This window comes from Equus caballus, chromosome 21, assembly GCF_041296265.1.
Source record: "Equus caballus isolate H_3958 breed thoroughbred chromosome 21, TB-T2T, whole genome shotgun sequence".
NCBI classification, from domain to species: Eukaryota; Metazoa; Chordata; class Mammalia; order Perissodactyla; family Equidae; genus Equus; species Equus caballus.
Window position 1 is genome coordinate 41,237,450 of NC_091704.1, and position 18,431 is coordinate 41,255,880.

At 40.6% G+C, this 18,431-nt stretch overlaps 1 protein-coding gene across 6 annotated transcripts in view; it reads left to right on the forward strand.

The window, feature by feature from the left end:
• DAB2 (DAB adaptor protein 2) overlaps nucleotides 1-18,431 on the forward strand; it is a 161,959-nt gene that overhangs the window by 96,065 nt on the left and 47,463 nt on the right. For 2 of the 6 annotated variants that reach the window (XM_070245878.1, XM_070245879.1), the window contains exon 1: nucleotides 17,328-17,521. The exons of 2 other annotated variants lie outside the window; for them this stretch is intronic. The gene's annotated coding sequence lies outside the window, so the exon portion shown is untranslated. Of the gene's footprint in view, nucleotides 1-16,028; nucleotides 16,486-17,327; nucleotides 17,522-18,431 lie in introns of those variants that run through there. 2 more of the 6 variants (XM_023625706.2, XM_023625709.2) reach the window with 2 other exon arrangements.

Here is an 18,431-nt window from a genome sequence, read left to right on the forward strand (position 1 = left end):
CGGCTGGAAGAGCAGGATGAGCTCTTACACAGAGGTCTCCTCCTGGCTGGGGTGGGGCTTTTGTTTCTGTGAAAAGGGTTGGCATGCTAAATTGTTATTTGTATTTATGATCCTTTCTCATAAGCACCCTCTGGGGACTTGCATTTTAATTCAAGATGCTGTCTTTATTTTAGGGATAAATTAGTAAAAAGGGTCTGCACTAACCTGTCATTTTCCTCTTCTATTTTGAAGCTCTCTGTATGGGAGTTAACTTCTCCCAAAAAAAGCATTTGGAAAATTCCTGGGTAGGCCACTTGCTTGTTTTGTGAATGACGTTTGTGGTCAGCTATAACATATATAGCATGCCTTCTTCTCATTGCTGCCTTTTTCATGCATGTTTTTCTGATTTTGGCATTTTTATGGAACTGATTAAATATTATTTGGTTTCAAGCTGGTGTAGAAATTGTGGAGACGCAGAAAATACTCTTTAGCTGAAATCCAGCATACACATCCCCACACAATCATAAACACACACATATGCATGCAACATTCCTAAAATATGTCCAGATAGTTTTTGTTTGATTCAGCTTGCTTTTCTTCCTTCCTTCCTCTCTCTGTCTCAGTCTCTTTCTTCTTCTCAGAGTGTGGCGAGAGGGAAGTGAGAGTAAATATGATTTCCATTTCATTTAGGCTTGCTTTCTAATAGAGGTAGAATTATTTTTATTTGGATGCCAGAGAGTCTTGCTTTTACGCATAGTTAAATTTTGTAGAAATGTTGTTTCAGGTCTTATTCAGAATGACTGAAATATTTTTTGTAGGGTGTCACCTTCCGAGCCTTCATCAATGTTTACAGTTTCAACAGCAAGTTGTATTGCTATAGTAACTCTTAAAGGGATATTCTTTCTCCACCCCAATCCACTCCACTCCACCTCCCAAAAAACATTAAGCTGAAGAGAAAGTAAATCATGATATTTAGACCAAAAATTCCTGGCAGACTGATTATTAGTATTTAGTAAGTCCTAAAAAGTATCCCCAAGAAGAAGAATGTTTCTAATTCTACTAAATCAGTTTTATATAATGTGGTATGATAAAATCTAATAATTTTAAGAGAAACTCTGTTTTTTTAAATAGAAAATTCAACTTCTATTGACAGAGAGAGGAGAGTATGAAAGAGTAAAACTGGGACTCATGTCAGAGAAAATTTTTTGTGAGGACTTCTACAGCTATTAGAAGAGTTAAAAAGCTTACTCAATATTTCATATCTGCCTGTAGACTTAATGAGAGAAAATACTATTCCATTTAATTACTTTCCAGAAGGTTGAATTAGAATATCTGTCTTCATTGCCATATAATCCAGTAGTTGGGTCTGCATAATATTCATGTTATAACTGAAAGGAGGTTATATAGGTGGATACATTTTTAAAATACTCTAGTTACATATGTTATAATAATAATAATGATTAAAGGCATATTCAGAAAATTTCTTTCCGCATCCATATTACTTAGTTGCTAGGAGACAAATATGAAGCATCTAATATCATTATTATTATTAAGAGGGTCATAATCCACTTTCAATTTTGCAAGGCCAGTTGCTTTGGGGCGTGTATTTATTCAGACTCTGTAGACATATTGCACACTCAGTGCGCATTACATCTTTTGCTGCCTGGTCTTTCATTTGTAATTTGGAGAAGGGTTAATAAACATGAACCTTGCTAACTAAGCACATTGTATGCTTAGCTGCACAGTCCCGTAAAAAGTAAGATGACCTCTAACTCGGAGCATTGTCAAATTATTTGCATTTTAAAATTTTTTAGGATTTACGTAAATCAATTGAAAGCAAAAACTTGATATGTTTAATTCTCCTTTCACAACAAAAATGTCTAATGATAGCTCTTTCAATAATACAAGTATTTTATATAACATTTCTGTCATGATTGATTTTCTCTCTTTTATCATGATATTAAGGACAAGTATTTTTCAAATTGAAGAATGCCACACATAGAAATTAGTCATTTGCCATAAGACACAAAGCAGTGGCTGTGTCAGTATTAGCCACGAGGTCAGCTATATCCCAGCCCAGTGCACCCTCTGTGGGACTGGAAAAAGTATCTCTTCTACTAAGGAATCTCAAACTTCAGCCTTCCTTGTTATGAATAAATTATCCTATGATTTTGTGTCATCATTAGCATTTGTGTTCTTTAGAACAAGTATCTTCTATTATATTTTAAGAAGATCCATTCAGATAAACAATAAGTATCCTTACTTACTTCTTCAGTTAAAGTATTCCTTTTATGGCTTTTTAAAAAATCCCTGAATATTTATTGTGTCCAGACTTACATGGCTGTTCAGCTTGGAGACTGTTCAATAATAATGAATAAGACAAATTCTTCAAAAAGATGATTTCAGCCCAAAATATTTCCCAATCCAAAGAGTAAGTTTCCCATCTGATTCACGTCAGGTTTGACTTTTTTGTGTGAACAGCACCTCATTCCCGACCTTACCGCTAGTCTCTCACATTGCTTTCCCCGCTTGGATGGAAGGCTACGTCTCTTTCTATGAGTTTTGCTCAGGGCTGACATAACCGGTGAGCATTCCTCAGCTAAGAAGAACCAGATGGCCATGAAGAGCCATTCCTGTTCCCCCTCGCATGTCCTCTGGGCAATCTTTCTTCACAGGGGACAAGTGTGCTGACTTATCACTACTCTGAGACTCACACTAAGCCAAATAACAAAGGACAGTTGTCCGATCTTGATGGCGGGCATAAACCAGAAGAAGCCTATCTACGCAGCAAGAAATCACCTTGTGTGGAGAACAACTTGTTTGGAGAAAGCCCTGAATTGTACCCTATATTACATATAGTAATGAAATAATTTTCTGATCCAATTAAAATATTTTAGGCAAAATAGAAATAGAAGACACTAAGATTTTACATTATAATGCTCAGAGATACTTGGAGATGAAAAACAGTATGCAGTTAGCAAATAAATAAAAATAAAACATAGCTAAGTTCACAGCATCTGTGCTAATGGAGATGTTACGGATATCTATGTCTTTCTTCCTTCTCCTTCATCAAACATTTAAGAGATCATTCAGAGGCGTTGAAAGGCCACCGGGAAGGGTAATAAGAGTCAGAAGAATTGGTTTGAATCTTGGCACCTTCACCAGGAATCTACACGCACTTGAAGAAGTTCCCTGACTTCTCTGAGACCCAATTTGATTGTCTTTAAAATGGAGACAATTATACTGGTCTAACTTGCAAGACAGATATGAGGATCAAATGAGAATATATTTGAAAATTTATTAAACTATAAAGTTCCCTGCAAAAAACACATAATCAGCATCATCTTCATCAAGGTCAAACTAATTTCCTAGCTCTATTCCTTTTTTGTTCCCTAGTAGAGGTGCCATTAATGCTCAAGAACAAAGCATAAGGAAGAGAAGTGAAGGCCCCTATCCCCCAAATATACCTTCGTAGAATTGCCTTTTGGAGCCATATCCTGACTCCCAAAGATGCCCCTGAAAGGAAATCTACTTGAAGCTTTGTAGATTAATATCCTGACTTTAGGAAGCCAGGAAAAAGAAAAAGCAAACTCTGGGACATCTCATCAGACAAGCACATGACAGCAATACAGGCCTCTTTCTAGGGCTTAGAAGCCAAACAGACTTTGTACCTATTTGTTCTCCTTGCCCCGTGGTGTGAAGCAGACAGGAAAGACGAAATCATTTTGCAAATCATCTGACTCCAGTCTGAAATCAGTAACCCAGAGAAAAAGCACTTGGGAGCACAGGGGCTTCAAAAAGCGGGGCAGGCCTGGGCCTTCTGAGAAGACCTAATGTTGAGCAGAGAGTGGTTAATGTGACTCAACTGATCCTTGATCCCAGAAGGTGCTCCTCCAGCACACACAGATGTCTGGGTCCCCTGTGGAGGAGAATTAGGGAAACAAAGCCACTTTCTCGGTCAAGAGGTACTATGATATTGAGAGTCTGAATTCTGAGTTTCTAAATGCTGAAAGAATATTAGTTTTCCTATAAAATAACTCCATGTGGGAAGCTCTCTGAGGTAAATCTTGGAAGTCTTAGAGAATGAAGCTATGGTTTGTTTATCTATAGCACCCAACTGGCAACCCAGCAGTAACTAGCACGTGGAAAATGGTGAATGAATGAATGAACGAACTTCATGGAACACCTAATGGTAGCAGTGATCTTTAATTTTTTTATTACAGAAATTTTCAAATGTAAACAAAAATAGAGAGAACTGTATACTGAACCCCCATATAGCCGTCAGTCTGCTTCAACAATCTTGTTTTGTCTTCCTTCTCACTTTGGGGGATGGAATAGGTTATTTTAAAGAAAATCCAAGATATATCATCTCACCCTAAATACTTCACTTCACATCTCTAACACATAAGGACAATACCTTCACACACTTGACAAAATTAACAATAATTCCTTAACATCTTCTAAATTCTAATTTCTGTCTCAAAAATATCTTTTAATGTTTTGTTTCTTAGAATCAGAATCCGAACAAGACTCATGAAATTACATAGTTTTATTTTCTTTTAAGTCTCCATAAATCTAGAGCAATCTTCCCCATCCCACCCCACTCCTTTGTGTTACCATCATTGACACATGGAAGAAAGCAGGTCATTTGTCCTGCAGAATGTGCCACATTCTGGATTTGACTGTCATGCTTGGTGCTGCCATTTAATTAGATTCTCCCTTTGTGTATTTCCCCTAAATTGGTAGATATATGAAGGGGCTTGATTCGATTCAAGCTACTGCAAATAAACTTCATAGTTTGCTGTGTACTTCTTGCAGCATCTCATAGAAGTGGTCTTTCAAACACCAAATGGCAGGAATCAATTTGATCTGTTCATATGCCAAGTATAGAATATAGCAGACCCATAGTCTAGACCTAGTGGAAATCAGATCCTCAAATTACACAATTTATACTCTCTCTTTGTGGTTTTATTTATTTTAATGGATCTGTATTGGTGCAGTAACTTACTACGTGCAGCTATTTTCTTGAACCTGGGACAAGAGGAACAGTAGAAGAAGTCAGACAAGTTTAGCAGGCATTCTCCTTACTAGAGAAGGAATGTCATGCACGTTAAGGATAGACATTTCCAGTTTGGAAGAGTAGGTGAGAAGGGACAGCTAAATCTTGTTTGGAGACTGCAATGATTTGCTGATAGCTATAGTCAGTGAAATGTATTGCTTAAGGAACCTTTGGAAATCATCGGGCTCTGTCAGTTAGTGATAGTTGCTATGGAGAAAACGTAAATCAGAGAAAAGGTCATAAGATAGTAGGGCAGCAATTTGAAATCAAATGGTTTTTGTTAGCTTTCTAGGGCTGCTGTAACAAATTACTAAAATCTAGGTGGCTTAAAACAAGACAAACTTACTATCTCACAGTTTTAGGGGTTAGAAGTTTGAAATCAAGGAGGCATCGGGGCCCTGCTCCTTCCGAAGGCTCTAGGGAAGAATCTGGTTCGTATTTCTCTCCTAGCTTCTGTTAACAGCCTCGATCCTTCGTGTACCTTGGCTTGCAGCTGCGTAATTCCAACCTTTACCTGCATCTTCACATTGCCTTCCCTATGTGTCTGTGTCCAAATTTCCCTTTTTATATAAGGACACCAGTTGTTGAATTTGGGGCCCAGCCTAAGCCAGTATAACCTCATCTTGATTACGTCTGCAAAAACCCTAGTTCTAAATAAGGTCACCTTCACAAATTCCAGATGGACATGAATTTTTGGAGGACACTGTTCAACCAGTACAATGGTCAAAGCTACTCTCCATGAGAAGGCAACATGTGAGCAGCTATCTAAAGTAGTTAGGGAGCTAACCAGACATAAGTGTGGAGAAAGATAATCCAGGCAAAGAATAGCAAGTGTGAAGGTCTGAGATGTGAATGGGCCTGATGTGTGGAGCAAATGAAAGAAAGATGGGTAAGAGTGGCAGTTACAAAGGTAATGGGGGTGGAGAGCACATCAATACAGCCTTGGAGGCTATTTCTAAGGACTTTGGCTTTGACTCTTTTGGAGATGGGAGTTATTGAAGGATTCTAAACAACAGTGTAATATTATTGGACGTTTTTCATGTGAATCTCTGGCTACTATGTTGACAATAGACTGTGGGAGGGATAAGAGCCAAAGTAGTTAGAGATTATTTCAATATCCATGTGAGAAATGGTGATGGTTTGGACCACAGTGGTAGCAGTGGAGGTAGTTAGAAGCTACCAGGTGACAAGAATGAGATATAAAAATGTTCCAAATTTTTTCCATTGATACTTATCTACTGTATTATCAAGTATTTTGTCACCTGTTAGTATTCATTTTTAGACAATGGAGGCAAGCACCAAAAGTTTAATTCTTTTTATGAGAAAATCTTAAAATAAGAAGAATCTGAGCATTTCCTTTTTTCTGCAATTAACAATGATAGCTATCACAGAGCCTGCTATTTGCCAGGAATTTGTTATTTTACATCCATTATTATATCATTTAATTCTCAAGATAAACCTGCACCATAGGCATTATTTTCCAATTTACGCATAAGAAATTTAAGGTTCAGAGAAGTTAAGCAATTTGTCCAGTCACAGTTAATGACAGAGCCAGGATTCTAATTTATATGTGCTTAATTTCAGTCCCATGTGATTTTCACTGTACCGCAGTGTGGATTAGGAAAATAAAAGTCATTATTCTATTTAAATATCTAGTCACTGTGGTCCAGATCTTTAGACATCATGTTCCAGAAAGACTTCATTTGATATTCTTCATCTATAGGTAGTTGATTAATCAATTTGACTGATTATTATTGGCCAAGAATGTTGGAAAAAAGCCCCTTCAGTAGTTAACACATTAGGAGAGAAAGAAGCTGATGCATCCCTTATAACCAGGGACGTGCTGGGGTCGGTGCCGACGCTCTAAGAGCTGATTGCGCACATCTGTTTCCATCTCTACATTCAGTGACATCACATGATACCTTGAAATAAGCCATGGTGGGGGGAGAGACCCCGTGGAAATCAGCAAACACAATAAATCAGAGCTTTTTTATTCAGAAACATCGTTTACCAACATAGTATTGCCTATAACTCAAACTCAATCACAATAAAATATAAACGGTGTGTGTGTGTGTGTATTAGAGAGAGATAAAGAGAGAGAGAGAAGAGCATTTTTAAATTACTAGATGTAGTGAATGTCTAATATTAGTGTAAAAACTGTCTCAATACAAGCCAAAACAATAGAGAGTGTTCACCTGACAGATAAACACATATAAAGTTTATGATTATACATTTCCTGGTGGGCTTCAGCAAAATGTCTACAGGACTTAAGCATTTTCAGCAATAACTACAGAGCTCTAGGCTGGTTTTCCCTCCACCCAAACCCGCACCTAGCCTAGCCTTCACGGGTGGTGCTTCTTTAGCAAATGCACTTTTGGTGAGCTCAGTTCTTTCACAGACAACTGAAGCAACAGCTGTGTGGGCAGAGGACAGTGGCATGGGTTTCAGGAGCTGTGGCTCCACTCCCAGTAGAAGCAAGTGATGAGGTTTCCTTCCCTAGGCTAGCCTGGAGAAAGGTTCTTTCACCAAGGAGAGACTGAGGAGGAGGGTTGGTCTGAATATTAACCAAAATAAGTATGGTTCCTTGCCATGGGGAAAAATTCAGTGTAACTCCATTTAGATGGAGTGATTACAGCTGAAAGTCAGGTAGAATTTGATTGAGGGATATTGGTTATTTTGAATCATCCCCAAAACTTGTATCTCCCACCAATATTTCTTCTAAAAAACTGCAGCTTATATCTTGAACCAACACACACACACACACACACACGCTACCACCTCCACTTTTACCCAATCTCTTTTAAAACTTTTCTCAAAGAAATACTCATTTTCAGTGGCTCTTCATTGCAGTGCTCAGCTGTAGTGTATAACTTCCCATCTTCTCATCTCCCTCTCACTGACCATTGTCCAGTCAGGGCCAGACCCGGGCTGAGGGTCAGGACAGAAGTTTCTTTCTTTGGTCAAAGTCCAAACATCACAGATGGCCTGGAAAGGGTGCCTAGGTCTTGATGAAAGCCAGAAAAATGAATCCAAATGAGGCCATTGATCCAGGGAGGAGAGAGGAGCAACAGCAGCTGAGGTACAAAGCCAAAGTGGGACAGAGAAGAACCAGGGGACTGGAGAACTGAAGGTGAGGAGCGGTCAGAGCAACAAGCCAGTGAACGTGATTAGCGTGTGTTCCAAAGTTGTGTTGAAGAGTCAACGTCACTTACTGCCTTTTCATTTCTTTATAAAATACTAAATGAAAGTCAACTTTGCGTAGCAGTTAAGTCACAGCTCCTGGAACTAGACCACCTAGGTTCGAAGCCTGGCTTTGCCTGTTACTAGCTCTGTGACCTTAATCACTTCCCTCAGTTTTTCCATCTGTAAAATGGAGATAATAAGAGGTTTTGATTCACATCTGCTAAGGGCTTAGAAAAGCTTCTATATAAAAAGACATAAAAGTATAACAATATGCACCCAAGTACCCCGCATCAAGCCTTAGGAAAAAAAGTGACGAGAATGGCCGGAGTTCTCTCTTATTTTTCCCTCTGCCTTCCCCCAAAGGAAGCCACCATCTTGAATTTGTGATTTATCCTTCTCATGCATCTTTATATTCATTTATATGAATAGTTATGTCTCTAAGTATGAGTAATTTTATTTTTCACATTTTAAAGCATGTATAAATGGTATCGTGCTTTATGTATTCATCTGTGACTTGTTCTGCTTAATCGATTCATCTGTGTTGCTACAAGCAGCTCTGGGTCATACATCCCTGTCATTCCTATTACTGCTGGAGTATTCCCAATGGATGCATGCACCACAATTTATTTGTCTGCTCTCCTGTTGATGAACATGTAAGTTGCTTCTACTTTTTGCTGTTCTAAGCATTCTTAGACATATTTCTTGGCAAATGAGTTGGAGTTCTTCTAAGTTGACTTAGAAGTGAAATTTCTGAGCCTTAGAGTAAACTTATTTTCAAATTTACTTAATATTTTTATACTTGTTCTTTTAAAATATTCAGACCAATTCACCTTATCCTCAGCTATGGGCTGAAAATTACTGCAAATCCTTTCGACAGATTAATTTATTTAATCCTCATAACAACTCTGCAAAAGAGGTTCTATTATTTCCTTCTCTTTATAGAAGAGAAGTTCAGCAGTTTTTCTCAGATCACACAGCTGGTGAACTCTAGAGCTGGGATTCACACCGAGACACAGCGCTTCCAGAGTTGTGCTAAATGCAAAATAGGATTAATAAAAAGTCAAGTTATTCTAACCAAAAAGTACCACTAGGCAGATAAAAAGATTCACTGAAGGAGGTGAGATTTCATATAATTCAGGATGACCTCATCTTAATTACACACCTGCATTTCCTTATTTCCAAATGAGACCCATTCTGAGGCTCCAGGTAGACATGAACCTTGGAGGTCACTATTCAACCCAGGACAGGATCCCCTCCCACCATCTGTGACCAAAGAGAGGATTCTAATTGACTTTCCACATGACAAGCCTTCGGATGGTTGGCAAGAGCTCTCCTGTCCACAGATCTCCCCTCCCTACCCCACCTCACCTGCCCAAGGTATCTCTCGCCCTGGCTACACTTGCCCAATTCAGTCAGTCTACACTGGCAGAGCCCCTGGTGGTTCTCAGTCCCCAAGAAAGTTCCCTCACTGTCCAAGTGGCCCTGCTTTGGACACCTTCCATTTGCCAATGTCTTTCGCATGAAGGGGTATCCACAACAGATATTCTTTTCCAGGAGTGGACAGACCGATACAACATACAGTGAACCCTATGAGTTGTCACTGAGCACTCTGATTATAGTTGGGCCATGACTGCAGGAGCCATTTGTTCCAGGTCACTCAGGAGAGTTGAGTAATAGTTCTAGTTCTGGCTGTAACTCTGTAAACAGAAGTAAATCAAGATTTCGGTGCTTACATTTCTTAACCTTTAGAAAAAGGAATCCTTGCCCTAACCTGTTTGACAATGATGCTGTGAGGACAAATATCAGATTGGTACACAAGACTCAGATAAAATCCTCAGATAAGAATGCATAGGAAGAATGTGGCTATATACTCATAATGCGATGGAATTTAACCTTGCTTTATGTCAGGGGCTCCTTTGATAAGCCAATGAAATCTATGGTGCACTTCCTCAGAAAATGCACGTAAGCATGGTCACACACATATACATAAGCTTCAAAATTATTAAGGACTTAAATTACGCTGGATTTCAGATATGGTTTCTCTCCATTCTCTAATAAGAAGTGATTTGGAGCCTGAGTATTACATGAATACAGCAAACAGTATTCTTTCTTGATTCACAAGTAGCTGTTCCAGTTTAGAACTGAGGCTATTAAGCTGGTTCAGGAACTCCAGGACATCGTGTGGCCATACTTGGAGTGGAGTAGAAATTTTTTTGGATTGAATTGAATGTCTATGGATGGTGAGCCACCCTTTCTCTGTAGCAATATCTCTGAAGTAAAAGAAGTTGGTCTTTAGTGTCCATTTTCTCATTTTTTGCCTTTTCTCCCCCTTTTCTTCTTGTGAGGGATATTGGCCCTGAGCTAACATCTGTGCCAATCTTCCTCTATTTTATGTGAGATGCCTCCACAGAGTGGCTTGATGAGCAGTGCTAGGTCCATGCCTGGGATGTGAACCTGTGAACCCCAGGCTGCCGAAGTGGAGCACACAAACCTAACCACTATACCACCGGGCTGGCCCCTCTCCCCTTGTAATAGCCCCATTTCAGGAAAAATTCACTCATCTCACTTTGACAAGATGAAATTGATCCAATAAAGTAATCCTCACTAATATGTGAGAAAATCAGGGTCTGGGACTATCCCACGTGTGGAGTCAGCCTTAGGAAAGTTCACTACAGTCAGAGGAGCATAGTTATCGAAACACATGATTTACTAATAATGGAAATTCTGATAATGGTGATGGAAATAATTTGGGACAAGGACACCTTTCTAGTAATAATGTACTTTTTGCATAATTTTTACATAATTTATAGTCTTTGTATAGTCTCAAACTTTCCAAAGTCCTCTCATTAATGTGATTTCCTTTGCTTCCCTCCAAAAGCCAAAATGGGAGGGGAAGACAGAAAATGCCTGTTTTATAGATAAGGAAATTGAGTCCTTGAGACTGCCTTAAATCTTGCAGTTAGTAAGAGGTGGAGCCAGGACTTTAACTCGGATCAGATCCTAAAACCCACTCTCCTTTGCTATATAATAAAGGAAATCATGTACATAAAACAGAGTTTCAATTTTCAAATGGCCTCCCTGAATCCAAGATGTAGTATGACTTCAGGGGTAGCAGCGGGTTGTCCCAGGAATTGGAAATCCTATAATCTTCTCTCTTTCTGGGTAACCTTAACCTGGGTGTAGGGTAGAGTTGACTTCGCCTCTACCTGCTCCAAAATAGGAAAAAAAGTCTGTCCCTGTTCTTCCTGATGCCTGAGATCCCTTTAACAATGAGCAGTGCCTTGCGCTCCACAGTAAGAGAGAGGACCGGAAACATGAATATCTGCTGATAGGTCAATGCAAATGGCTGATATCAAAATTTTCTCTGAAAATAAGTCTTAACAGGGGAGAGGGCAGGGAGAGAAGTCATCAGCTGAACCAGGACTGTCTGAGGCTGCAGAGAGCCAAGGGGAGAGAGAAAGGTCAGTGTCTAAAAACCAACGGCACTTGCCTCCTTCATCTTGGCAGTGCTCCCCCTCCACATGGTTCTCATTGCTCAGAGAAGGACAAAATGAGTATCCTCTTGACCACAGGAAACACAGTGCTTCTCAGAGTGTGGTCCCCAAGACTAAAACATCTACATCACCCAGAAGTGCTGGTTAAACATGCAGATTCCCAGGCGCTTCACACTCCTCAGCAACCCACCCACACATCTTTCCAGTTTAGGTCTCTGGGGCTAGACACAGGAATTTGCCCTGGTAGCAAGCTTCCAGGATGTCTTTTGTGAGCATTAAAGTTTAGAAAGTTTAGAAAGTAGAGGCTGAATTAGGTCAGGAGAACACTGAGGAATACAGTCATGTGCCACATTACAATGTTTTGGTCAACCATGGACCACATATATGACAGTGATCCCATAAGATTAACACCACATAGCTATACCATCTGGGTTTGTGTAGGTACAGTCTATGATGTTTGCACAACAACAAACCCTCCTAATGATGCAGCTCTCAGAATGTATCACTGAAACGACACGTGACCATAGTCACTTTTGAAAGACCTTGAGGAAAACACCTCAATGAAAGCTATTTTATGGAATTGCTTTTAAAATTCTTCTCTTTCCTTATGTTAAAATCATTTGGTGTATTTTTTTAAAATTATGCAAATCTGTGCATATATCATTCTGTTAGATGCGCAAATGTGATCTATATCCATATCTGTGTACAGGCTATTTGAATTTCTTTTCCCTTTTTGCACAGCTCTCCCCACATTTTTCTCCCCTGCCTACTCTCATCTCCATCAGCTCCTCAGTAATCTATACTGCAATCCAGTCTCTTATCTCCTGTATAATCACACATGCTCACACAAACACATATCCTCAAAGCTATATGGGTAGATGTTGTTTTTTGCATTACTAAAATAGAAAAATATTTTACATTTTTTGTGTATCTTGCTTTTCTCACTCAACAATACCTAATAGAAATCCTTCCATGTTACAAGGTTTAACTCTAACTTAATCTTTCCAATGATTGCATACGATTTCACAGCACAGATGAATCATAACTTATTCAATCATTCCCCTATTGACAGATGTAATTTGTTCCCAGGTTCCTGCTGCTATGGACAATGCAGCAATTAATATCTTTGTATTGTATATGTATGCTTTCTTTCCAGGGGACAGATTCTTATTCATAGGATCGAGAACTGTATAACTGTTTGTTACAATAATAATTAATATCAGTATTTTGGAGGATAATATATATTTTTATTTTTAGTAACTCTTTCCAACTTGTTTTCCAAATAAGGTAATATTGTAACCAGTAATTCACAGGAGTGCTCTTTTCCCCTTTACATCTTCTTGTTATAAAAATTTATATTGGTAGCAAAATGTAATTAGTTACATAAATCGATTATACTGAATTTTTAAATGTCCTTCACCTTACAACATGCTAACTTTTGAAATTCCATTTGAGTTTTGCAAATATTTCACATCACAAGTCGATAAGTATTGAGCTCTGAAGTGCTAAACAGGTATAATCAAGAAAACAAAGAAAACAACCAAAAAACAAAAACAGTTTGCCTTCAATGAGACTACCTTCTAAATATTTTAGAAAAATGATAGATAGATAGATAGATAGTTGGCTGATAGAAAAAACCTCTAATATTTGTCCTACCTTGCCAACAGCCAAATCTGATAAGGCCAGTTTTTATGCATCTATAAATATGCCTGACCAGCCAAGGTCAAAGAACATATTCTGGGAACAATAGCTATTCTCTTCATTTTTTTATGACACTGAAGAGGAAGAAAAAGAGCTGTGACCTGGCTAGATCCACAGACTTCAACCAGCCCTTGTTTGATCAGAACATCTGGAAATGTCCAGCAAGGCATCAAGGTGCAGAGACGGTTAACCTCTGGCAGAGTCCCAAGTGCCACTTCCAGTTCATGGGAAATGGCAGGACTCAATGGGATGTTTAAGGGAAACAAGAGCAGTAGAGAAGAGGGTAGAAGAAGAGCTGGTGAAGGGACAGAGAAAGCAGTAGGTCTGTGAGCTAAGGGGGGAAAAAGAAACAGCTTAATTATAGAAGAAAAGACAGACACATAGGATAGCTCACACAGGCAGAGTTGCTGTGGAAGCACATTCCAGGAAAATCTTAAGAGATTACTTTAATAATAAACCATGCATTCTTCAGCAAGCCATCACGGGATTAACTACCCCTCTCCTCGGCGGGGAGCACAGCCGTCAGTTTTTTACTTTTTTTCCTTCTTCCTCACAGGCAGGTTTTGTACAAGGAGAAGAGTCATGCAAGGATCCTAGTTTTTCAAATATTGCATTGAATTTTCCTCACCTGAATTTTCTAAATGTGAATTTCAGCGGTGAGAAGAAAACACCATGGTTTAGGCAGGGTTCACGTCTGAGTGGGCTTGGATCTGACGCTCCAGCAGCAATGGTGCTCATGTTAGACCTACTGAAAAGTGATCAACTTCAGGGAGACAGAAGGCTACGTTTCACCAGGGATAAAAAGGGTTAAATTTACTTTCATTCTTCTTTCTTTTTTTTTCCTTAATGTGAGCAGGACACTGAATTATTGCCAGAAGCAATATCAGCATCCCAGAGAAATAAAAATGCACTTCAAATCAGAGTTCTCCACTGTCCACCCCTAAGCTTTCTGTGTATAATGACAGAGCTGTCCATTATAGCTGTATGTGTGAGCCCACTGCTCATAACCGAACTCTTTTCCTCAAAGTCTTCTCTTGAAACTACAGCTCATGGTAGATGAAATATTTTCTTCCTCTGGCTTTCTTAGACAAACCCCTTCCATTTGGTGGGGAAGAGTAAACATAAATTAACATTTCTTGGTCAGAGTCTTTAAAAAATACGTCTGGGTTGTCACTTCTGAGTTGAGAAAGTGTTACATATTAAGGATAAGAGAGGGATTCATTTCTTTCGAATTGTCAAAGCCTCTATTTGCCTGAAATCAGTTGTCATTTTTCCAGCTATTCGGCCTTTGGAATTGAAACCATCCCTCTGGACTTCAGGATCTCAGAAATAAAGCACTACATCCTAAGATGTACCAGAATTCAAGTTCTCTGCACAAATGTTATAAATACCATCCTAAGACTAAAGTTTATATATCTCTTGTCATTCATACGAAGTCATTTTTTTTAATAATAGCAAATTAGCTCAGAGGAATATTGAAAACTATCAGCACCACCTTCCCCATCCCTGCATCCCCATGTGTGAGGAGAGGCAGATGGTAGAAATAGTAGAGGCCAAGAGAGGTAATATTCTCATTGTCGCCAGTCGTGCTGCTCTGGGCCCCTGGGTGCCTGGTTGTTCCAAGCCTGACCTACTTGAGAGCAGGGACTGCCACTCACATTCAATCGCCCCAAATTACACAGTGGCTTTGCAGTCGGGGCTAGGCTGGGACCACAAAATACATCCTTGGTGTCCCATGTGCCCAATTTGAACCCCCAGTTTCCAGAGGTAAAATGCAAATCCACTGTGTGTTGCTTACTCAGTAAAATCGATAACCCCTTCCCCTCCAAGTCACAATTTGGCGCTTTCACATTTAACACACTATCTCCCACTTAAAAATAAATAAATAAAAGGGAACATAGGCATGCTTTTCATAAGAGTAATTTCATAATTCTTAAAAAGTAACAGAGCTTGTGGGGATGCTTTACAATTGTTCATGACTTTAAAAGATGGAGAAAATGAATTCCCAGCTTGTTAAGGTTCACTAAGATCTGCTCAACACTGTATGTCGACATTTTCAAATATTTCCTTTCTCATATTTTATATTTTTCATGGAGGTACAGGAGACACTATGGAAATCAGTGGGGAATAAAGTCTTGTTGTGTCTACACGTGGATGGACACACTGTGAGGGAAGCCAGTATACAATCTTTGTTTATATCAGATATATAGCTTATTTACATAGGTTATATAGACGTGAACATTTTTGTTTATATCGATTTCATAGAAAGAGAATTGTTTTTATATCTGTATATACAGGTTTATATTTCATACATAAATACAGTATGTTTCACATATACACACACAGATTTCCCACCGATTTAAGTGCACCCACATCTGCAATGAAAGAGACACGAATTCCTTTAAAGGGGGCAATCCACGTTCAACTGTGGAAACAGCAGACCTGAGCTGGGATCCACTGCCTCTTGCCAGCAAAGTTAGGAGTAAACGCAGCCCTTTGTTCAAAGGGGCCCCTACGGGTCAGGACGACTTCGTGTGCCACATCACTCCAAGTGGCAATCCAGAGAAGGAATTTGTGAAATGAAGGTCGTGTGGATCCCACCCCTTTCCCGCGGAGTTTCCCTTTCCTGTCCTTATTTGCACCCCGCCCTGTCCCGCGTCCCCAGCCCCACGAGCCTGGGGCTGTGGACTGAGCCCTTACTCCTTTCTCCTCCCCTTCGCGTCGGTTCCCTGCGATCGCCCCCCGCTGGCGGGGCTGCCGAGCCGAGGGGATCCGGGTCCTCTGCGTGACTGCAGCCCGAGTTAATAAACAGTTAAGTTTGGAAGACTCAGCAGACACGTTGAGGGGGAGTTACCAAGCCCAGGCAGCAAAAACATCCCGGCGCATTCCTGGGGAGTCCTCAGCTGCCAGCATCTGATTAGAACCATATCTGCCGGGAGTGGCCGCGCGGCTCCGAGGCTCCCTCCCGGCCGGCGGCTATTTAAGCGCGGCCGCCCGGTCGGCTGCGCGGCAGCCTGGAGGCTCGGGCACCAGGAGTCATGCTCGCTTCGCGGAGGCGCTAGCCAGCCTGTGAGTAGCTTTCAAATCCTTCTTCCCTTTGGCTCCATTTTTTCCGACCTTCTTCCTTCCTTTGCTCTCTCCCCGCTTAGGGTGCAGACCTGGGACTGTTGGGGAATCTTAGAAATAACACTGTGCTTGGGGAAACAAGCGGGTTTGTGGCCTGACATCCGAGGAATGCGTCCACGGAATGCATCTTACCTTTGGGGTCGGCCTCCAGATGTCCAGCTTGTGACATTTAACAAGCGCCTCCCTTTTGTGTGTGTGTGTGTGTCTGTGTGCTTGTTTAAAAGCTCTGCGGGCAGCCGTGGTAGGACGCCGGTGTGGCAGCTAACCGCCTCATTAACTCCTCGAAGGGTGTTTCTTTCGCCTTGTGACAAAGGCTAGGGACCTGGTCTGTGCCCTGGAGAAGTTTTTTCCTGGTGACTGACAACGGATGGCATTAAAATGTGAACTTTGTCTCACACCCGCATTCTTAAGAAAGTATCTGCCCAAAAGACTGAACTAACTTGTTTTAAAACCCCAAAGCCCTGAGCGTTTAGATGGTGTTTGCCTGCTTGCTGGAAACTGGCTGGAAAGATTAAGCAAGAATTCTAGAAAAGGGGGAAAAACTGAATGGGTTAAAACCATGGAGCCCCAGTCAACATAGCGGTTTTCATGGCATAGAGCTGACTCTGTTATTTGTTTCTGCCGTCCTTTGCTCTTAATTTTTAGTCTGGAATTCAGGTCCGCAGTCAGTTTCACCAGGGAGCTGTTTGAGTCCAAAGGGAAATTTTACTGGATTAAAAACACTTAAAGAATCTGGATGTTATCTCCACCCCATCCACCCCCCACTTTTTCCTCTTTCTTTTTAGTTTGTGTTGGGAAGGAAGAGAGGCACTCTGTAAAATGAGAAGAGCAGAAATAAGCTTCCAGACACATGGAAAGACTTAAAAATTATGGAGGGGCGACTTCATGAATAGTAAATGTTGTTATTGCACTATAAAGTGACTTAATGAAAGAATTTCTGGCCCTAATCAGCCAAAGCAAAGGAGTGCGGGAGACGGAGGTAAGACAGAACTAATTCAAACAGAAGTAACGGCTGAGGAAGAAAGGCAGCTACAAAAATGCCTTCAAGACGTCTGATAAGGCTCTGGGAATGGCTTTGATGGGGGATATAATAGATTTTCCTACAGGCTTGAGGTTGGCTCCCCACACAGGAGCATCTACTGTCTATTGGGGAGGGAGGAGCTAGCTGGGAAAGGGGGAGCATTGCAGATACCAAATGGCTTGTTTCCATGCTCTATGACACTCTCCATTCTTGCTTCTTACACCGGCAGCCAGATCTTGATCAGGCTGCTCTGCTTCGGGACAGGTGCCCCACTCACCCCAGGTTCTGTCTCTACCTCGTTGAAGGGAGATAGGCCTCAATGACACTGGAAGAGAGTTTATTGCCTTGAGAATTCAGGAGTATTTGGGATGGAACTCTCCTTAATCTTTGGGGAAGGACCTTTTGGTGAAGTGCTGAGTATATGGCAGTCAACAATGTCACACTTATACAACATGGAGTGTGCAATGTGGACAGTCTCCTAGAAGGAGCACAAAGGAGGCCTCGTGGTCTTTTCCAATGTGTGTTTCTGGGACAAATTACTTCTTCTAAATTCCTAATCAGTTTCCTTCTAAGACAGACTGGATTCTTTTGCCTGTCGTTGGTGAATTAACTTAATTCCCCCTTCCCTTCCCGCTCCCAACTTGTCTCTTCTTATCCAAATGACTGCCCTAGAAACCAGTTCTTCTGAACGTATACGTTCCTCCATTTTAACGTGTGACCAGAACAAGCAGATGTTAAAGGAAAGTCTTCAGCTTTGAGCGATGACACACATGCAGTTGCCGTTCTGGTGATCTTGGGCACCGTTAACCTTCACCTGAGTGTGTAAGAGAGGGAAGGGAGCCACAGCACTTTAAAAGCCTTGCTTAAT